We start from the raw sequence: 19,801 nt of genomic DNA on the forward strand, positions 1-19,801 counted from the left end.
CTGGATGTTAGGAAAAGTCCTTCAGAAGAGGGTTATCGGGCCCTGGAACAGGCTCCCCAGGGCAGTGAACATAGCCCCAAGCTTCTGGAGTACAAGAAGTGTTTGGACCATGTTCTTGGACATAGGGTTTGAATTTTGGGTGGCCCTGCGTGGAGTCAGGGCTTAGACTCCGGGATCTTTGTGGTTCCCTTCCAACCTAGGATATTTCTGTGATTCCCTGGTTAATGTTAACTGCAAATACGATCTTAGGAAAAGACTCTACAGTGGCATTATCATGTTTCTACCAAAACTTACAAATGTCACTAGCTTGCTTCACTGAAGTCTTGTACCAGTAGCTAACACTAAAGTACCTTAAATCAGTAAAAGGAAGTACCAGTACAGATAACGTCCTCCCAGTTTTGTCAAGTGCTCTCTTTGACTCCTTCATTAAAACAATGCACTCTAGCTGAATGGCTCCCACCCATTAGTCTACTTCAACTTGAGAAAGCAAGCCTCACATGATTTTTTAAAATGCATAATGTTACAAGAAATATAAAGGACACTGGCAATAGTGAACTTTATAGATTGAACAGGAAGAATACATACTACAAGCAGAAGTAAGGTCAGGTTGCAAAATCCCCATGGTGTATTCTGAACACATTTGTAATGATGTGCTGAGTTTCTGCATACCCTAACTCACGTTTTTGAGGATTAACTCAATTCTAGCTTTGTTTTATAAAAGAACTATTACTGTAATAAAATAAATACATAAAGAAACTTTAACACAAACCAAGTTATTCACTTAAGTACAAATTTAAGGTCACTTAATATCAAACTCATAAGGTTCAAAGATGCCCATAAAAATCTAGTCTTTCCAAAATGATTAGGTATTATCACCAATATCATCAATACCACCATGGCTGTAGGAACGCACAAGAATACCTACTTCAACAAACTTTAATCATGGGATTTTACAAAACCAATTTCTCATATCCTATCATTAAGTATCCAAGTATCTCACTTCTGCCATATCATGGTTCAAAACCTACTTCAGTGTATTTGACACTGTGCTTCAGAAAAAACATCGTATTTCTCCTCTGATACTTTCCATCCACACAGCTGTTTGCCCTTCTATTTGTGAAGTATTTAAAACATGCTACAGTTCTAAAATAACTACAGGATACCTAAACAGTGCTCCTTCGTATTAAAATGTGAGGTTTTATTAGTATAGAGGGTGAAAATGAAAACAGTTCAGGAATATTTTCTTATGTCCATCATGATACCTGTTTTTTTTTTAAAAACTTATTTTTTGTGGGGTGGTGTTTTTGCTTTTCTATGTATATATGTATGTATATATGCGTATGTGTATATATATATATATATATATATATATGTATGTATGTTGAATATATATGTATGTATGTATATATGTGTATATATCTATGTTCAATATATTGAAATGCTTTAGGAATTCTCCGGCTACTTGTCCTTCCTTCTAATACTTCAGATTAGATTTAGAATATCAGCCACACAACTGTGCTGATGCCTTCACATCTCTTGCTGGCACTCCTACATGACTCTGCAACATTAAGAGATTAAGATTAAGAATGTGTTCTACTTGACACAGAATTCTGAAAACCTTGTTCTAAGGCAACTACAAACATTTATTAAAATAGATATGACAGTCCGCATCTCTTAAACCTCACTTAGTAATTTAGATCTATTTGGTATACTTGTAACCATTTCAGGAAATGCTCAAGGAAGAAAAGCCTGAAGCCTAACACCATATTTAGCAGTCCTTTTATTTTTAATCTGGCTATTCAGAAAACTTGCATTTGTTGGTAGAGGAAGCATCATTTGGTCCACTGGATACCTTGTCAAATTCAGAATACCAACAGCCCAGTTGATCTGGCTGTAACTAACAACAAAAGAAAACCCCTGCAGCAGCACTAAAATTTAAGGGCAAAATTATTCATATCTGGATATCAATGAGGAACAAGGGAGATAATAGAGCTTTGGATCCATTCACTCTCAGCAAAATCCACCTTTTTTTTTTTTTTCCAAGCAACTGAGAGATTATATCATAAACTTTATTTAGAAACTAGTGAAACAAAGGAGGAAAGGGAAGGAAGCAGGATAGGGTAGATGAAGCAGATTTCCCTTTCTACCCCTCCCAATCACATTTTCCTTTTTATGTTCTTATATCAGACAAAACCAAGCTCTTAGCTGCTTGGAGCAAGAACTCTGATGTTGTACTTTTCAGAGTTTTCTGATGATCTCTCCATGGGAAACGCTAAGCAAAGTCAGGTCCCAGTATCTACGCTGTCAATCAAACTGAAAAGAAATCTGATTCTCTCAACAACTTCCTTTTTTTTTTTTTTGCTCGATTACTCCTTGCACATTCTTACAAAGTTAAACTGTGCAGGCTTATACTAATAGCTTCAAAGTCAGCTCTTTGACACAGAAGTTTAAACATGGTCTAGTAAAACTCAGAAGTGAAAAACATTCTTTAAAAAGAAATTAAATTATATTCACTTGAAGTTTGGTAGTGGGTTCTACTCCTTAAATCCCAGCCTTCAATTTAAGATGATATTGTGCTGCTGAAGGCACCACGTGCATGTATTTAATTAGGACCAACTCTTCATTTAAGTACAGTAAGAGTGTACCATTTTCAGAGTATTTCTCATAGAAAATCAGCCTCTAGACAGTGGCACATAAATATAACTGCAGTTCAGATAGGAATTCTTATCTATATAGAGAAGTTTCTGTGAAGTATAGAATTCTATGTTTTTACCATAAGCTGAATTCTTAAAAAACTATAAATTTAATCCTTCTATCAGCAACAGGGATCATCAGGTGAAGAGTTCACTTCAAGATTCCTGCCACTTCAGAGTGAGTAATGGATAGCAAATTTTCCCTGTTTTATTTCCTATTTGTAACCCTTATTCCAAACAAAAATACACCGCTTATCTTCTACGTATGGAAAGCACCAAATACACTGAATACACCAACAATAGAACAATTGGGTGAAAAAAAAAAATGTAATGGCTTACAGGATTATTGTACCTCCATTACACTTGCAATCTATGTGCTAATTTGCTATGAAGTAAGGCTGAAAGAGCTGAGACATATCAACCTGGAGGAGTCTCAAGAAGAACATTATCAATGTGTGTATAAATACATCAAGGGAGGGGACAAAAGAGGACAAGTTGTTTTTTTTTTGTTGTTGTTGTTTGTTTTTTTTTTCCAGCGATGTCCAGTGCTGGGACCAGAATTAATGGGCACAAACTAGAACAAAAACTGTTCTGTTGGGAAGCACTTCTTTACTGTGCAGGTGACAGAGCACTGGCACAGATTGCCCAGTGAGCTTGTAGAGCCTTCTCCTTGAAGATGTTCAAAATCCACCTGGACATTGTTCCTGGGCAGCCTACCCTGGGTGTTCATGCTTGAGCAGGGAGTTTGGACCAGACAGCCTCTAGAGACAGCCCCTTCCACCCCTAACAATTCTGTAACTTGTATTCTACATTCCATGATGCCCGTGATACACAAACAAGAATATCTCATAACTGTTCATCTTCCTAATTATAAATTGGCTCTGAACATTACATTACATACATTAAACTATGCTAGGGCATTGCTTTTACAGGATTCACATACTACTTCAACATGGAATACTCCTGTCATCTCATACAACAGGATTCATGTGCCTTAATCTTCCAGCATGAGAAAAGAATTTTTCCTATAACATACACAGAATGATACCTGAGGATGTGAAGTAAACCATTAAAAGATCAGGAAACAACAAATATTACTATTGAGCAAGCAATATAACTGTGCACATATATCAGAATTTGTGTCACAGGACCCTGTGCTCCTTAGTTTCATAGAGTGGACAGTACACAAGGCTGAGGACATGCAATCCAATTCTCTGAGTCCATTATCAACTTCAGTTTTATTCTGTGTGTAAAATGTTGTCTAAATGAGAACTGCAGTCTACTACAATAACTATGTAGAGGTCTCAGTCTTAATGAACGTCACAGTATTCCTCAAAATAAAATAAAATAAATATTCCTCAAAATAAAAAAACAACAACAACAACAAAAAAACCAAACCTGTAATTGCTGAGGCTGGACATTAAATTGTCCAGAGAACTGTCAGGAAAACATTTTATGATTCTGCAATACTTAATTCTATACAGAGAAAGTCAGAGACCCTAATTCAAAATCAGTGAGGATGTTCTTTTTGTAACTTCGCCTTTTAAACGTTACAACAGGCAAGCTTTCAGCTTCATGTCAAAGAAGTACTCAAGAATGAAATCAGAATTCTCACACGACTCACTATTAATTAATTTCCACCACATACCTGTATGCTTTCTATTATCCAGAAAATATGGAAAACATACATAGTTTTGGACAGGAAAGATAACAAAAGCCTATGAAAGGAGAGAATATGAGTAGATAAGAGGGCATGTACTGAAATTAAGAGTAAGCAGGATCACACACCTTTTAACAGCCAACTAGAAAGAGGCTGCCAAGTTCGCTCACAGTCTTTGTCTCCAGAAAGCAATGACAGGAGATTTTTATTTTATTTTTAAATCAGGCTATTAAAACCTATGCTTTCCTCTACAACTAGTGTCAGTGAGAAGCCAATGATAGCCCCATGAGCTACATCAGGAGACTGTAGCATAAAACTGTTAACAATTGGATACACTATGTCTGTTTTCAATGAGATATCTACGCCTGTAGTATCAGATCCATTCTACTACATTGGAACATCTTGGATGCACCAAAGCCAGAAGTTTTGAAACTTTGTGATTTTTCCACCTACTTCAAATAGACCTTATGTTTCTAATATAACTTGGCTTCCACAAAAACATATTTTTTTAACAAAAAACTGCTGTATAGGTCCCACATACTAATAGTCATAAACTGAAACTAGAATAATTTTATAAGCTTCTATAATCAAACTAAGAAGTAATAATGATAAGTTTTAGTTTTTAACCTGTTCAGGGAAATGTATTACCATGATTTCTAAGTCCACCCTCAAAGCAGCTTAAACAAGTTTTTTTTTTTTAAAACATGTTTTTTTGACTACATATAAACTCTTGGTCAGCCAAGACAAAATGCCAAACAAATGATTTAGAGCACATCACACAGATGTTATGCAAAATAAATTAAACTCCCAAAATGTGAGTGACAAGTTCACCTCCTTTATTCTGCAGTTTGACTCAGCTCAGTAAGTCACATACATGAACATGAAAACACATTGTGATAAGATCTGCCCTTGATTTTTGTCAGTTTAAAACCTTAATTAGGCACCCTGGGGCAAGGTAGTTAATGGTTAATTGCACACTGCAGCAGAATGAAGTATCACTCAGCTCCAATAAAGGCTCTCATTTATTTCATCTTAATAATAACTACTTCTAGTTTCAAAATTCATTGCAAGATAGACACAAACACAAAAGCAACAGTATACAGTTGTGACAGTTTTACACACACATAATATTTTATGTAGTTGAAATCTCCATATTCTACTGTGGAAGTACCTTGCTACTTTTAAACTAATTCTTTAGCTAGATCCTAAACTAAGCTTTCACCACAAGTACAAAACAACTATCAACATCACAAGGCCACCAGTGATGAGCAGCTGTACATCTACAAAGATTAAAGAATCTTTGCCCTCCTTGAAGCTCGTCCTTGGAAGCAGACATTATCATAGACTTGGAAGATTAAAAAAAAGAAAAGAAAAAAGCATTCTGAAGAAAAGAGCTCTCCCACAATAGGCGAGTACCTTGTACTATACTCATCTGTAAACTCTATACTCATCAGAAACTCATGAAATAGTCTCAGTAGCTAAAAGCCAACACACCATTCTCTCATCTAGAATGAGACATCTGCAACCACCAGTAAGAGGGCCACTGCCCTGTTAATATCAGTCACAGAGCTCTATAGAATTTATTATCTAAGCAATAATTTAATAATTAGTTTTTGAATTTTACCAAGTTCAAAAGAATAAAATAAGCTTTTTTTTTTTTTTTTTTTTTTAGTCTTTCATGTGTTCAACAGATGGACAATTTAAAAAAAAAAAAGAGTTTGACACAACAGCTACTTTATCCAGCACTCACAGGTTTTCAAAGTTATCTCAACATATTATGAATTCTAGGTATGAATACTATTAGTTATGACACGACCTAAGAAATAGAATTCAGTCACGGTGCATGCTGAAACTACTAGAACTATAAAAACAATATCTGAAAAAAGTGCCAATCACAGATTAAAAAAACAGACACGGATTAAAGTCACTAACCTTTTTGTTTCTCTTCAATCTTCTTGTAAAATGCGGATTTCTCAGTAACGTAGCAAGGTCCCAACTTGCAAGAACGAAAGAAAACCAAATGCATCCAGCAGCACCTACAAACACAGTGACCACCACTTAGTACTTAATAAAAAGCATACTTTTAAATAGCAAAAATACAAATAATAATAATAATAAAATACTACAAGCAGACAAGTGCATATAATCACATTACACTTACAAAAAGGAATCCTAAGAAACTGGTTCACATCACCTTTGAGTCGCTTACCTTTTCATACATGTCTCAAAGAGCAAGTGGAAGAGTATCCACGATTAAGCAAATTCTGCTGCCTTGTACCTCTAGCAGTAGATCCTGATTTTCAGAGACTATGCAGTCCCGTTTTCCTTTCAGAATGACTAAGATTTGCAGTAACTCAAGACTAGAAGGTAGTATGCCACACTCGCGATTACAAAGACAAATGAATGCTTTGACAAACAAACATCAGTCAACACTTTATTTTTCTCCTTGTGCTTCAACCTTTTGTTCTACCACACCTCCACTGTTCTCTGCCCTCCATGGCTGCCACTAGCTCCTGCAGCTGTGCATGCTGGTGGCCACACCCCAGCTGCGTGTCATCACATCTAACTTCTTGCACCTGGGATGCACTCAACTCTCCTCCTTACCCCTGCTTCATTGCTTCAGACATCCCTGTGGTTTGTAATTCAAGTTGCTGATCTGAATTGTTTTACTATAAAAGGAAAAAATTGTTAGGAATTTATGACTATTTTTTTGTTGTGGTTGGTTGGTTTGGGGTCTTTTTCTGTGTTTTCTTCAGCAACTTCCAAATGTAAGTGGGTAGATCAAGACAGTAAATCCATTAACAATTTCTGTTTCCTTTTGCTAGAGTTATTAAAAGGAAAAGAAAATACAAGTATGAAGGTCAGACTCAGTAGAGCCTGAAGCTAAAAAGCAGTATACAGCAAGAATGTGTTCTATATGGATATAATTGTTTTAGTTCCTCATTACTATTGCTTACACTGAAACTCTTAAAAACCATATTAGAACAAAGTCTTTGAGGGGGAGATTATTGTTGTTTTTGTTGTTCATTCTGTCTTTAATTTATGACTGTAATTAAAATATAGCAGTGTAACTGAATATTTAAAAAATTCTGAATGTAACTTCACTTTTTTTTATTTTGTATCTCTAAGTGATTATTTTCTTGGGAAACTTTATTTCCAAGATTATTTAATGTTTTCTGATACCTGCCTTAACAACAACAACAAAAAAAAAGTTCAGAAGATGGCCCTAGTTTATAGGTAGTATTTTAGCTGCATTTCTTCAAGTACCTGTACTAAACAGAACAAAACAGTGGATACTGACTCGAGTGTGGCTACATTTATGCTGTCTCTCCTTTCAGAACTGATAGGGCAGCTTTCCTTTTACCTCTTAGTTCTTATGTGGCCCAAGTACTACCAATGTAACAAATGCAGTAGTATAATTAACTCTCGGGTTGACAAGGAAGTAAGAGGTACATTGCAGTTTGGTTGACGAAATGAGCAGACGATGATCTATTGGTGTGAGTGCAGTGTTCAGGACAACAAAGATTTAGTGTAATGTAAGACTAAGGCAAGATTAATGTGTTACAGTATTTAGACAGACAGACACTGTTTGTCACTGTAAGACTGATTGATGATGTTCAAAATGAAAACATTCTATATTTATCCTGTTTTTATCAGAATATCAAGTAGTCCATGACATGGAAAGCAATTACAGGCAGACCTGAAAGAAGTAAGTTTCCCTACGTACATTTTAATCTTAGTTTAACAGAAATTTTGAAAAGAAATAAAAGGACATTCAAAGATTAATTGTTAAATCTATTTATGCAATAAATGCAAGGTGATGCATTTGGAGCTAATGACATAATTTCTCATTTGGGATAACTTCCTGTATTTTTTTTGTTGTTCATTCCAAACATACTGACATATTAATTCTCTAGAGCGAACCCTAACATCTGTGTGACCTCCTCAGTTGTGCTGACATCAGGTTTTTCTGTATATTTTCTCTAGCTTAACAGGTGCATGAAAAGAAATTCAAGGAGAAAACATGAATTTAAATTGCATAAAACACTGCCTAAAAAAAAAAAAAAAAAAAAAAGGAAACACAAATGCATACTGAGCAGGTAGAGAGTGGGTCAAATGGTCTTGTAAAATTTTAAGACTCCCTGAGAAAGAGGGTTGGAAAGTACTGAGAACAAAGACTATAATTCAGCTTTTGTTTTGTTTTATTACTGTTCTACACGTCTCTTTCAATATTCTGGGAAAATCATTACATTTGCTGCTTGTAATATTTGCTACTCCACTTGAACGACCTTCTCTGTCTTTACAGGTAGGTTCCAATGTCAGCCTTCTGTTGGATTGCTTCTCATCAGGCTAGTGCTCCGTATTAAAGGTTAAAAAATAAAAATTAAAACCCCACTCCACACTTCATGCCACTGATCTCCTCAGAAGACATTTTTGAGAGGATGCTGGATGTTTTGGCATTCAGTAACTTCACTCATAGCAGTAACTGAAGGAGTTCCAAGTTCTTTTGCTGAGTGTAAGCTCCTTAGACAGTTTTTGTCTGAGGGAGCAGTAAGCTACTTACTACTTGCTACTTCTCTGAAGGGGTGGTCAGGCACTGGAATGGGCTGCCCAGAGAGGTGGTGGAGTCACCGAGCCTGGTGGTGTTCAAAGAGCGTTTGGATGTTGTGTTGAGGGACATGGTTTAGTGAGAACCATTGGTGAAGGGCAAATGGTTGGACTGGATGATCCTGTGGGTCTTTTCCAACCTTAGCGATTCTATGATTCTAAGCTCTCCATTAGCACTTAAGCTGTGGACACTGAATGCTAGAGGACAAAAATTAACCCAGATAATAAAAAAATGCTGTTGGTACTTGTGAAATTATTTTCTACCAAATTGTTAGTATGCAGAACTTGCCTTCTAACAAGGCTAAGTTCTCTCTATTTTTTTTTCTTTTTTTTTTTAAGTAATTTTATTTGCTGCTAGCAGCCTTTGTCAGATCTCTCTAAATATCCACATAAGATGTTGCATGGCCTTTTATATTATGCTGCTGTCTTGGGGGAAAGGAGTATATTCCATAGCATAGTTAGGTTCTAATATGTATGTGCTTATGTTCTTTGTTTTCTCTTGTGATAAGATATTAACAATGAAGCACTTTCACTGATAAAAAAATGAAGATAAGAAGTCGTGGGAGTAGGAAAAAGCTACGGGGTGGGGGCTATTATGAAAATTTCTTTATAGATTCAGTATTTCTAGTATTTTGAGATTACAGTAAAATCTCATAAAGTCTTAATGTTTTACAGCACTTTGACATTTTGTTGCCAGTGTCATCTTTTTCTTGTAAATTCTGACAAATAAAACCCTTAGTGACATCTATCAGGGTTTTCAGGCTACCTGTGACACAGAGCAATAGGATGCTTGTTTCCGACACTTACAGTAATAAATTTCAAATGTATGCGTTCCAAGTAAAATTTATTTGCAGTCTTTCTAAGGTCACTGTTCTTTCTCAGGCCTAACATTAATTTGAAAGTTACTGGTTTTTTTTATTATTATTAATTTTGTGGGGGTTTTTTTCCATGTGCAATTGTGCTTTGAATTAATATTGTATTATCAGCATTATATTGTGTAAGAAAGTCCATTTACTGGTGCTGAGCACAAGATGTACAACATCTTGGGCATAGACTGTAACAGTTTGGGTGCCAGTACCATCTGGCAAATTCTTTTAAAAGAAAAAATTACAGAGCAGCCTGTGAAGAAGCTGATTTTGTTGTGTGCTCTGAGAATTTGTAATGCTGTAGGAGACTGAAGAAAAGAGAAACTCAAGCAAAGTCCCTGGACTACACTTTCATAGGACCTACAGCAGTTTTAATTAAACTGATATAACTGATAGTCTTAAACTTCTGCATGCATAAAACACAGAGCTATGTGCATGTATTTTCATATAAAGAACTTAAAAATATTTTACATGGTAATATCCATATCCTTCTATACTATGTGCAAATTAATTGCTATTTCAGGAAACAAAACATGTCTGCTGAAATGCTAGTATCTTCTTTTTAACTATGTCAGTCTTCTTGCACCTCATTCTGTATTTGTGGCCTCCAACAACCACCTGTTTTTCAGAGAGATGACTAAGATTAAGTGCGATGCAGTTTTTAATCCAGTGAATTAAGATACAGGAATGGAAAAATAATCAGATATGTTGAAAATAACATTGTATTAATTTCTTGACATCCATCATTAAAATTATTAAAAATTATATTCAGCTGTATTCAGTTATGTGGACTATGCACAGGTGATAGCTTTTAAGCTCTTTGACTTCATTCCCATTTCAGTGCATTTTTGAAGTGCATGGCTGTGTAATGCCATCGTAAATAAGGAAAGTGCAAAGAACTTTAGACCGTGCTTTTACTGAAAACAGTACTGGTATAAACAATTTATGGCTCTGTTAAAAGCATGTTACTATTTCAAACCTGAATGTTAACGGTAGCTCTCTGGTACCCTGAGTTGCTAATTCTACTGTGAAATTAATTGGACTTCTCAGCATTCTATTATTTGTAGAGTAATAGACACAGGCATCACTTTTCTCATTGTTTTTTATGCCATTTTTAAATATTTTATCCAATTTTAAAATGAAATTGAGATTTTATTTTCCAATACCTAAACATCTGTTTCTTCATGTATGCAACTATGATTTTTGTTAGAAACTTTTAGTTCTGCTTTGTGTCTCTTTGCTTCACCAAAAAAAAAAAAATATATATATATATTTTCCTATATATATATATATATATAAAAAATGGATACTACATCCAAGCTGTCATATCACTTTGCCTGATTATGTATAAATATTCAAAGACAAGCTATAAACATATGCTGCCAGAGCAGAGGTTTTTTTTAAAAGAACATTATTCTACTTCTGCATGTAACATAATCAGGAAGTGGTGGATGATGTTCATTTTTTCATTTACTAGCTTACTTGCTACCTTCACCTATAAAAGTTGATTGATACAGAATTTTGCTTACTATCATTTATGTTAAAAGACTTCTCAACTACCTGACATTTACATCTCAATTGAATTTGTTCCCCCTGATAAAATTTCTTTAAAAAATGATAATTCCAAGGTTTGGTCACAGAGTACTTACAGATATACAGAGGTCATAGTGTCTCTCTTTACCTAGCTTTAACTTTCTATCCCTACAGAAGGCAATCTTAAGAGTAAGGTTCAAAGGGCTAGTAAGCAAGCTTACTCATTTACTCATGAAGATATCCCACTGACATGCACAGATGCTCTCATGCTATGTATAGAATCATAGAATCACAAGGTTGGAAAGGACCTATAAGATCATCTAGTCCAACCACCCTCCCATTACCATTATTACCACTAAGCTACTAAACCATATCTCGTAGCTCCTCATCCAGGTGCCTCTTGAACACTGCCATGGACAGCGACTCCACCACCTTCCTGGGCAGGCCATTCCAGTGCCTGACCACTCTGAGAGAAAAAGTTTTTCCCTATCTCTAATCTAAATCTCCCCTGGTGCAACTTGTGGCCATTTCCTCAGGTCCTGTTTGTTGCCTGGGAGAAGAGGCCAAACCCCTCATCATCACAACCTCCCTTCAGGAAGTTGTAGAGTGCAGTGAGCCTCCTCTTCTCCAGACTGAACAATCCCAGCTCCCTCAGCCGCTCCTCATAAGACTTGTGCTCCAGACCCCTCACCAGTTTCGTTGCCCTTCTCTGGACACGTTCCATGGCCTCAATGTCTTTCTTGTACTGAGGGGCCCAGATGTTTGATGTTTCCAAGACAACATTTAGGATTCAAAGTTAGGACTTGTTGGCTGACAAAAGAAAGTGGGTATTTGTGTTTAAACATCCTGCAGCATCTCTGTAAAAATAATTTCATTTCTGTCTGGCAAAGTGAAGTTCAAGTTAATTAGCTGATTAATTTCATTTGTACTGCCAGCATCTTTTTCAGGGTAATGGCAGTGTTCTCTGATCTCAACAATATAATATTTGTTATGCAGAAAGGAATTCTCAACTTCCTTATTGCTGCTGCCAGTATGCGTAAATAAAAATAATATATTACCGCTCTGGTAGGTATTCAGCTCATCTATGACTCTTATATTATGTTCCCCCTTGAACTTGCTTCACAACTTGTTCATTCAGGTATGATAAATGATGTCAGATGTTACACTTTGCTTAAAGATAGCAGCAATAACGATCATCTCAAAAGCTGAGAAGTTATTCAGCTTTCAGACTTTGAAGTAATCTGCTTAGTTTTATATTTCTATGCATGGCTCTCTATATTGCTTGTAAATTAATATTAAATGGTCAAATATCCCAGAATTGATTTACTGATATAAATCAAAGTGTGACCCTTATCAGTCATAATGCTGTATGTGTTTTTTCAAATTATAGATTGGTTGATCTTTGTAATTAAGAACCAGAGGACAGCTTGCTACATTGATGCTTAGTCCCTGGGACAAAAGTAGGACAGCAGAATAGATCAGAAATTCTCCACACTAGGTGAATCTTCTCACTTCAGAAACCGAAGACCTTCTCCGGGTGTTTTATGGTAAGATCTTACCAAGAATAGGCAATGTGGGACTTCATATAGCCTTGCAGAGGGGCTCCAGAGTGTATTTTCCTTCTTTTCGGGAGGAAAGAGCACAGAATTTTACTTCTACTATGTTTAGTCATTAAAGCACTGAGGGAAACAGCAAACTGATATGACACTAGTCAATAGCATAATATTGAAAAAGGTTATTGGATTGAGGATGCATAAATGAAATTTCTTCTTAAGCCCTTTACTCTTCTGTGCAAGGTCTTTTTATCAACCTATTCAGTAATTGCACCCTAGAGAATAAAATGTCTTTCTACTTGTTTCCTTTTCCACACAGCAAAAACTTAAACAGAGATAAAAATATAAAACAGTCTCCCAGTCAGACTAGGAGCACCACAGGATGTTTTGCATACTTTTGGACCACAGCGGAGGCAGAGTAACCTCAAGATGTTATTTAAGGGGCACCCTAGAAGACCATGTATGTTACAACCTTACATTTTCTTCAGGTTGCTTTGTGCTGCTGAGTCACTGCAAAGAGACAGGAAAATTATATCTGAGAAATCCTCTCCTGTGAAGTGAGACTGAAGACAGAAAAGAACATATAAAGATAGACTAAAGCCAATCCTCTGCTACAACCTGTGTGTGAGACTGTTCTCCAAGTGCAACTGAGTGTAGCTGGCTTTTGAATGCCTTGAAAGACCAAAATTTCAGCTGGGGACATCCAAGAGATGTTATATAGAGTTCTGAGCAAGAAAACAGTGTACTTATTGAATACTAAGCATGAACCATCTGAATTGAAGGTTACCCTCACCTAAGTGAGAGAAAGCATCATTATTTTCCTTATTTTTTTCTTGGCACAAGTCTGTACATCTTTTCAGTCAAGATATTCCAGCTCTAGAAATAGCTTCATGTCTGGGATTCACTACAGTTTAATCAGACACAGCATAAGCTACTCTCCAGTGAGTTAGATCTGATTCCTCAGCTGAATTTCTAATCTAGATTCTAACCACACACACTTTGGCAAAGCAGACGACATAGGACATAGGAATTTACTGCTATTTTGTCTTTAGCAGCTTTCCTTTCATGTGGTGAGAGAAGACAATGTTGCCAAGGGCTAACACAACAAATGCTTCCTTCTAAGATCACCTAAAATCATTCTGATTTTTTTTTTTAACTGGACAATGGGTAAAAATCTGTAACTGTGGAATAAACAGGGAAATAAAAATTATTTTTAAAAGTTGGCCATTTATATCACTTGTTTATCCAGTTCGTAATATTCAGTGCATTTTATTGCATCATAAAACCCTCATTCATACAATTATTCTTTTTCCTTTTAACGTTTTTCTTCCTTGCTGTGTTGCTGTGTTCTTTTCTAAGAAATGGCTGTTATCACTGTTAGATAAGAGAAAAACAGGCAATGTTTGTTTTGCTTTTGATCACAGTTGCTACTGCATCCTATTACTGTTTTTCTTTTTCCAGGCAGTGAACACCACATGGATTTCATTTTCTAATCTAGAAAAAAGATGCTGCAGCCAAATTAGTTTGGATTAGAAACACTGAGATTTCCGTTTTCATCACTGTCTCCACACATAGCAGGGACAGATACTTCACATAACATTGAGAACAGATTTATTTACATGACTGTGTAACAGGCCTAATTAGTCTTATCCATGCAATTACGGAATCAGAACTACACTCTCAAAGCTTAAATATATGCTTTCTACTTAATACTGATCCACTTGAAATCCCTCCCATCTTATTCATACATATTTCCAAGTGTGTTTATATCAACTACTTTAATAGTTTTTCAGAAGCCATAAATTACTTAATTATAAACAAACTGGCACACTCAATGGGTCTTACTAATAACATATCTCAGGTAAGTGAATGATATCCAGCTACTAGCAGTGATGCAGTTCACTTAATGATGCCAAACACTAGAACCCTTTTAGTACCAAAAGGCACATTAGTGTGCTTAGGAAAGAAAATAACGTTCCTTCAGTATAGAAACTAAGCACGTACACTGTGTTCAGATAAACTAATGTGGTCACTTAAGTGTAAGCAACTCTGAACTTACATTAAAAGAGAAAGATCTCACATGATACTTATGTTCTTACAGAATAAACAAGATGCATACTTACTGAAACAGTGTCTTGTCACTCATCATCTCAATCAAAGATGAGCAGCTGTAGTTTTGTTCCCCTGTAAAATAAGGAAATATACAGAAACTAAGCACATGAAGTAACTTAATCCTATTTAGCAAACTGACAATCTGTTTATCAACTTATCTAGACAGTTTTACACGGTCATTAAAACATTCTCTCTATGTGAGTTAGAACTTACGGTTTTGCAGGAGGCTTCATGGGAGATAAATATATCCAAGGTCCTTTTTTTTCAGTGTGGTTTGATAGCAAGGCCTTATGAGTGGTAGAATTCAGAAGCTTCAAAGAACACTACTGACTTTCATGCATACTTCTAAAACTATATGATGTCATATACAGGGTCACTACAAATACCAAGCAGAGGCATGCTGACATCATTCAGCTATGAAAAAATACTGAAGGGAGATATGGTACAAAATTCATGTATTTCTTCAACATTTTGGCACTAACTTCATTTTGCAAAAATTTGATGGTGTGTCTCCCTTTAATTCAGTGGCTAAAACCTTTACAAAGAAGAAATCTGGGCTCAGTATCTCTGAGGAGCATTTAAAATCACTTAACTTTTTCTCCAGCAAAGGTATTAAAATTTAACCAAACCATTTGAAAGGCAGGTAAAGGGGCAAATACAGATATGCTCTCATAATCAATCTCATAATCAGTTGACTTCGCCTATAATTGATCATCTTTACATATGTAAAAGGAATAAAGATCAACAGTGTTCTTCTGCACTATGTACCACACAACCACACAGTGTGCGAAGTTCCCCACCTAGAAGACATCACTTGATGACATGGAACAATGTGCAAAAGAAAATGCCTTGAAAATTTTCTTTCAGGGTACTCCTGCTAGAACAAACCCCAAGCTGGAACAGTCTACTAGGGTCTCTCCCCACTAAAATACCTGTTAAACTGCAATTTCATTTTGCAAATGGAAGTCCCGGGAATAATATAAACTGTTTACAGCTGCCTTGCATCCTGAACATATTTCGTTGCGCTAACAAATTCTACTACAGTTACAGAAGCTTTACACCACTATTAACTTTTCTCGTATTTTCTGTCTTGAGAGAGCTAAATAGGTGATCCAGCAGATGTTTTCCACCTTTCATTTCTCTATTTGTATATCTCATTGGATACATTAGTATAAAGACTGCTATGGTTTAGGTCTACCTTGAATATTTCTGCCCTATAACAGCATTACAGGTCTAACATTTCTCTCTGCAAAAGTAACTACAGAGAAGAGTTTTCTAAAATGTCCAGATCTACGTTTCAGTGACAAAGGTAATATATTTAGAGGCTCAAGATCCCATGGGTTCTGATATGTAAAGGTCTGTCCAATTTTTTAACCTGATTAAAACACATTTAGCATTTTCTCCACTCAGAACACGTACAAAAATTTCACCCCTTCTCAGCATCTTTAAAAGTCAAGTTCATTATCGGGCTCGGAGATTTCCTGTCAATGCCGGATGTGAGACATGTACATTCATCCTTATTCTCACCTGTTTTCAGTTCAGAAAATTTCAAGGTTTCTGGCAGATGAGAGTGTTAACCTGTCTTAGTGCTTCACTATCAGTTATCAAACTAATAGTTCACACAGTTATCTGCACTTCATTTTTTGTGTGCTCAGGTCTTGAGCTACAGTTTCAGTGCACTGATTTATTTCTTTCTTACAGTTCAGATACTGCTGTTTATTAATGAAGTCCATATGAATAATAGCTGTTCTCCTTGTCTTTCTGAAATCACAGACGTGACCCAGAACATCTCTTGCTTCTATCCTGAGAGGAGACACATTTTTTTACTTTAAAAGTACTAACACTATGCGCTACTAAACATCATTTTCTTTTATTATCTTATTTGAATCCAAGTTAAGCTCTAGGTCTAGTCATGTCATATAGGTGTACAATATGAAACCGTCCTTCATTTAAAAAACAAAAATAAAAATTGTTCTCCAGTCCTCTTCTACTTTGCTTTGATTCCATGTTGCTTTTGCCTAACCTACTTCACAGGAAGATTAATTCTGCTTCTCATGAACTGTGCTGTTCTGTCATCTCATGGGATTCAGCTGAACCATGAGAACTGTTACATCAACAGAATTACCCATAAATAAGGGAGCCTGTATGTCAAAGGAAGCACAAATTATCTCAGTAATGCTGAAGAAATACAGCACTGGTATGACCCTATTGAGAAAGCCTTGTGTTTTCTTCGCTTAAATATAATGTGGGTTGAGCTGAAATGTAGCCAGACCTCCCACTTTCTACCATCAACAACTAGGGAAATGTTGACAGTTTGTAAAAAAAAGTTAAGCACTTCTAATATAAAGCAAATCCCCTAAATATTTAACAAATTAACTTCATTAAAATATACCTATAAATATTTTACTATCTAATCATCTCTACATTCTTTGTCTACATGAAAAGAAATGTTTGCTGCTTTGTATTATCAGCACTGCCATCCGCACATACCCGTAACCCATACAGCTTTAAATCACTAGGATTGTAACAAGAAATCATTCATGAAAACAGTGACCTTCTTATAATTTGTTTGTATGTGTGTTGAGGAAGAAATCCATTCAGGCACAAAAGCAACTTGCAAGAAAGGTGTTTGATATAAAGTGTAGATTTAAACAAGAAACAATATTCAGTTCATTATGCATAGTTCCAAACTTACGGATTCAAGGATATGACAAGATCTGTATTGTAGGTAATGCTGATCATCTAATGTCTCCACTTAGTTTCAGTGTACTGAACAGTACTAGAACCTCCATCAATTACGCCTACGACTATTCAGGGGAATATTTTAAAAGGGTGTCATTTTCCTTTTACATATTTTGATATAAGCCAAAGAGTCTTCTGCAGAATACCTTGGGTAGTATTAATCTCTAACACAAACTTTTCACTGAGAGCTTTTTTGAATTGTTATGAAATTCTACATCTACCATAATAATATACAGCTGCATTTACCACAAAAGAAAAATATCATATGATTGTGGTCATTAGAAGCCATCGCCAAACAGTTCAATTAGAATTTAGGCAACCAAAAATGTTATTCTTTTTTAATGAGCAACCAAAATGCAGATTCTACACTTCAAAAATCTTCCAGAGCTTGATATCTGGCTCATACAGCTGCCAAGTTTGCCTTCTCAGTAGCAACACCAACAGAGAAAGCAGCTGAAAGAGAGTCCTATTTACATTTTTCACCATAATGAAGAATAGGCACTTCAAATGTTCTATTTAGGCAGGTGTATTTGAGGCTGCAGTATTACCACACTAAATATTTTTCTAACCCTTAAGTAGTGTCCTAAAAATACCAGCTATTTTCTGTTCATATGTGCACAAGGTAAGAACTTAGAATGCATGTTAAAAATTTATAAGGCAATATAACTGCTGTTAGCTCCTCTGACAGTACAGAGACCAAAATATTATTGAACAGCTAGAGATATCAAACATTGAGGCAGGGGATTATAACTCCACTGGTCATCTAAGATTTTTCTAAAGAGACTACGATTTTATTGTCACTAGCAATTCTGGAATGAAATGGCTCTTTAGAGTCAAGAGGCTTTCTCATTGCTTTCTTCCCTCCACGCTATTTCAAGTGATGATAAGCATCAAGTGATGACCAAGACATAAATGTATTTTTTAAATCTGTGGACAATTAAATTGAAACTACAAATTTCATAAAAATCAAGCCTCAAGCCTTCTCAACACAGAGACCAACTGCTTATTCATTTAATAAGTAAATATGCATTTATTAAATAAAAGACCTTCATTAGCTGTAATAATTAAAAAAAAACTGGATATCAGTTTAGAGTCTGGAGTCTCCTGCTTTTGAACCCAAATCCTTCGTTATTATGACAATGGAAATGAAGAATATCACTATGAACACACTGTGTTGTTAAAGAGCAAATAAAAAGGGGCAATCAGTACCTTGAAACAGTATAAAAAAGGACAAGTACGTGTGATGAAAGGTGGTGTTATGTGTAGCACATGATACACAATTTGAGTTTTCCAATGTAATGTTGTAAGTGTTTACACTTACTATCTACATGAAATTTCAAATTACTTATGTCATCCATAGATTTCAAGTTTTACACTGAAGGCATATGGGAATACTTTCTACTCGTCAGGTGAGTTTTGAGAACCCGGCCATAAGTTAAATGCTTGGGCAACTTTATAAGGAACCTCATTCATATAACAATGGGCATTTTGCATTGTACGATTTTGTTTGGTGGATTGATGATTTATGAAAAAAACACAATTCATCTTGAAAATAAAGGTGATAGCATTTTAATCAACATTTTTACAAATCTTCTTCCATCAAACCAAAAGTGCACCCAGAGAAAAGGGTTACCAATCCACTCAATTGGCATGGAAATGCCCTCAAACTTCACAAAAGCTTTCGATGATGAAAGTTCACATTTTATTATGCCGAGAGTGTTTGAGATTTTATACTAAATATTTGATCATATAAGACATAAGATGTTTTAAGCACTTCGCTGAGTGTGCGTTAGAAAAAGCTTTTCATCCAGAAATCATTTATGACTGTCCATTTATGACTTAGTTTCTTCTAGAATTCCTTAAACTTAGCATACTTTCTCAATAATTTATTTCCTTTTGTTTTTCTGTTGAAGCGATGGCATGATCTTAACGTAAAAAAAGATTCTCCAGTATGCCATCAGAACAGGCTATTCCACTCATGGTAAACCCTATTCATTCCCTAGTCTTACTCAGATGACAGTTTAATTACTAAAT

The 19,801-nt window shown here is 35.6% G+C and overlaps 1 long non-coding RNA gene across 29 annotated transcripts in view; it reads right to left on the reverse strand.

Annotated features, from left to right (window-relative positions):
• The window catches only part of LOC107053374, a 282,583-nt gene that overhangs the window by 85,626 nt on the left and 177,156 nt on the right, over positions 1–19,801 (reverse strand). For 28 of the 29 annotated variants that reach the window (XR_006939423.1, XR_006939426.1, XR_005860578.2 and 25 more), the window contains 2 exons: positions 15,037–15,097; positions 6,286–6,389 (listed from right to left, as the gene is read on the reverse strand). This is a non-coding gene — a long non-coding RNA (uncharacterized LOC107053374). Of the gene's footprint in view, positions 1–4,341; positions 4,412–6,285; positions 6,390–15,036; positions 15,098–19,801 lie in introns of all 29 variants that reach the window. The other variant, XR_006939434.1, reaches the window with a different exon arrangement.

Source organism: Gallus gallus, chromosome 5 (assembly GCF_016699485.2).
Source record: "Gallus gallus isolate bGalGal1 chromosome 5, bGalGal1.mat.broiler.GRCg7b, whole genome shotgun sequence".
NCBI classification, from domain to species: Eukaryota; Metazoa; Chordata; class Aves; order Galliformes; family Phasianidae; genus Gallus; species Gallus gallus.